A 3,122-nucleotide genomic window follows, 5' to 3' on the forward strand; every position below is an offset into this window, starting at 1 on the left:
GGGTTGCTAATTTAGTTCCTGTTAGAAAGAAGAATGGAGAAATTAGACTTTGTGTGGACTTTAGAAATTTGAACAAAGCATCATTAAAGGATAATTACCCTTTACCCAAAATGGATCAGTTACTTCAAATGGTTTCAGGAGCACAAAGACTTTCTATGCTTGATGGTTTTTCAGGTTACAATCAGATAAATGTTGATCCAGTAGACAGAGAGAAGACAACTTTTACTACACCTTGGGGTACATTTATGTATTCTAGAATGCCTTTTGGCTTATCCAATGCTGGAGCAACGTTTCAAAGAGCTATGGATATAGCTTTTGTGGGTCAGGTAAACAAATTTGTAGTCATTTATCTTGATGACATAACTGTTTTTTCTAATTCTAATCAGAAACATCTAAAGCACTTGATGAAGGTTTTTGACAGGTGTAGGAAATTTGGAATATCCCTCAATCCTAAAAAGTCTTTTTTTGCTATCAAAGAAGGAAAACTACTAGGCCATATAATCTCAAAAGAAGGAGTGGTGATTGATCCAAAACGTGTTTCTGCAATAAAAACATTGTCATTACCTAGAAACAAGAAGGAGATCCAAGCTTTTCTAGGCAAGATTAATTTTTTAAGGAGGTTCATCCCAAATTATGCTAAAATTGTGAAAGACATAACTGATATGCTCCGAAAGGATCATGAAGTTAAATGGACTATCTCTTCCAGGTATGCATTTGACCAAATCAAGAAGGCTATCTCTGAAGCTCCAACCTTGGCCAGCCCTGATTATACCAAACCATTCAGTATCTTTTCCTTTGCCTCTGAAACAACCCTTGTTGCATTGGTGTTAGTAGTAAGTGACCAATTTTGGAATGGAATAGAAACATTGCTTAGCCAGGGAGGTTGACTTTAACAGATCGTGCACTATATTTCGAGGCAAATGACTTAACCAAACATTAGAAGGCTATAATACTTAACCTTACAAATTGCGATGCATGTGTGGGAAAGACAAAAGTTGGCCCTTTTGGAGTCTCACTTTTTGATTTTGCTATATCAGTGTCATCTAATTCTAAGATTGAAGTATGGACTTTGGAATTTTTTGAGTTTCATGGAGAAATGCAGCGTGATGTTTGACATACTTTTATTAAAGAAATAATTTTTGTTTATGCATTCATTAGAGAGTATGGCCCTACGACCAATGACCCTTCAATGACTTATGTGAATGGAGAAAATAGTAGTAGTAAAGCAGGAACTGGTGTTGCGCATAGCATTGTGAGACTCCAGCCTCTCCACTCCATGCAAGGAATAGCCCTTGAAGATCCAATTAAGAATGCACAATTTTCTTATTTGAATAATGCTCCAAGTGGGGATCTAGTCTACCAGCCCTTGCAGTTGAATTTTGGGATGGATTTCTAGACAACAAATCTAAAAATATTATTGAGGATTTTGAGAGAAATGCATTTTCAACACAAAATGACTTTAGAGTTGGTCCTCATGTAGTTGGTTCAGATTGAAGCATATACCTCCATAGGTGGATGATTTCTACATCATGGGGCATCAGAGAATCTCTTGCATTTTTGAAGCAAAATTTAGGGAGACAAGCACTAGTCATTACAAGAAACCTTGTTGTGGGAGATGTGAATCTAATGGAAAGGGTTACACTGAATTGCAAACAGAAAAGCCAGATGTTTGAAAAGACACAATCCACAATCAATGTTGCATTGTTAAAGGGAATTCCAAGCAATACTTACCTTTTCAAGTAGCTTATTCTACCATTTGCAATCATTGATATCAATTTCAGAAAGCTTATATGTTGGAAGAACCTGTTGTTAACAATTTAATTCCTTGGAGTTGCATATACACTCATTTACAAGAATTGGCTTCAATATATATTTCCTTTCCTTTTGATTGTTGTGGCAATGAGAATGCTTGTATTGGAAACACTTAAAGCACAGGGATGATTAGGAAGGAACTTTGGTAAAGTAACAATACGATAAAAAACACCTGCAAACAAAATTCAAAATATTATTGCATTAAAGGAGACAATGAATGATATGGAAGATCACCTTCAAAAGTTAAATGTTGCACTTTTGAAGCTTCAGACAATTTTTACATTTGGTGAAACCCAGGTTACTAATGAAGTTGTATTTTAAATTTTAGGAATGGCGATAGTGTTGATAATATTACCATTCAGATATGTGTTTGCTTTCATTCTACTTGGTGTGATCACATGGGAACTTAAGTTTCATCAAAGGATGATTCTCCAGTTCCAGCCATTTCTAAAATATTTGGAAGGTTTGTTTGAAAATTATCATCAAAATACTAAATATGAAGAGATAGAAGAGACTCGAAAAGAATTTACATACCTACTAGTGGAAAATCAAGCCAGTTGTGGTGCACTCGATCTACATGAGACTAACTTTGGGCAATATCCATTCCTTGAACTACAACAACTAGATCCTGAACTTTGTTTTACGCAAGATGGTGAGAACTGTTAGAAAATCAGAAAGGCAGAAAGATTTTCTTGTTCTTGATAATTACTTGTGATGTTTCTTATTATTACGATTATTTATATCTTCTTTCTTTAGCTCATCAATCAATTACCAAAAGTAGTAGCACATAAAATAATAGACACCAGATGTAGGCACATGCTAGGTAAAAACCCCCCTCGAGGGGAAAACCCAGTCAAGATAATTCTTCCTTTAAATAGTATTCTTTGAGACTCTTCGCCCTAGACCAACTAGACCTTATCTCCACACTAAATCAGCCTCCCAAAATTTTGACCTCTTTCCAGCAATTTTGACTAGGCAACAACTTACGACAACTGACAGCTTCTGGCAACAGTAAAACTTGGAAGACTTCGATCTCCCAATCCAGGACATGAAACAGAGAAAGAGAAACACCAAAATTTCGATTTTCTTTCTCTTCTTAGACTTCCCCAAACTTGCATTCACTTTGGCTCTCTAGCAGTAGACTTTGCACCTTTTTCCTAGCTATAAGACAACTTCGCACTTCTTCCCAACTATAAGAGATTTTCGCACTTCTTTCCAGCTACATGGGAATTCGAACTTGTGTGTGAGATTGATGCTCAAAATGAATTCGATGAACTTCCTTTTATAGGTTTCTTGTTAGATCGAATAGG

General features: G+C 35.8%; 1 pseudogene; it reads left to right on the plus strand.

The window, feature by feature from the left end:
- Positions 1-817: 817 nt before the first annotated feature.
- LOC149171191 (uncharacterized) lies at positions 818-2,478 on the plus strand (annotated as a pseudogene).
- The last annotated feature ends 644 nt before the right edge of the window (positions 2,479-3,122 follow it).

Source organism: Pinus tabuliformis, chromosome 4_2 (assembly GCF_031772625.1).
Source record: "Pinus tabuliformis cultivar Carrire ecotype Pingquan chromosome 4_2, CPIR1, whole genome shotgun sequence".
NCBI classification, from domain to species: Eukaryota; Viridiplantae; Streptophyta; class Pinopsida; order Pinales; family Pinaceae; genus Pinus; species Pinus tabuliformis.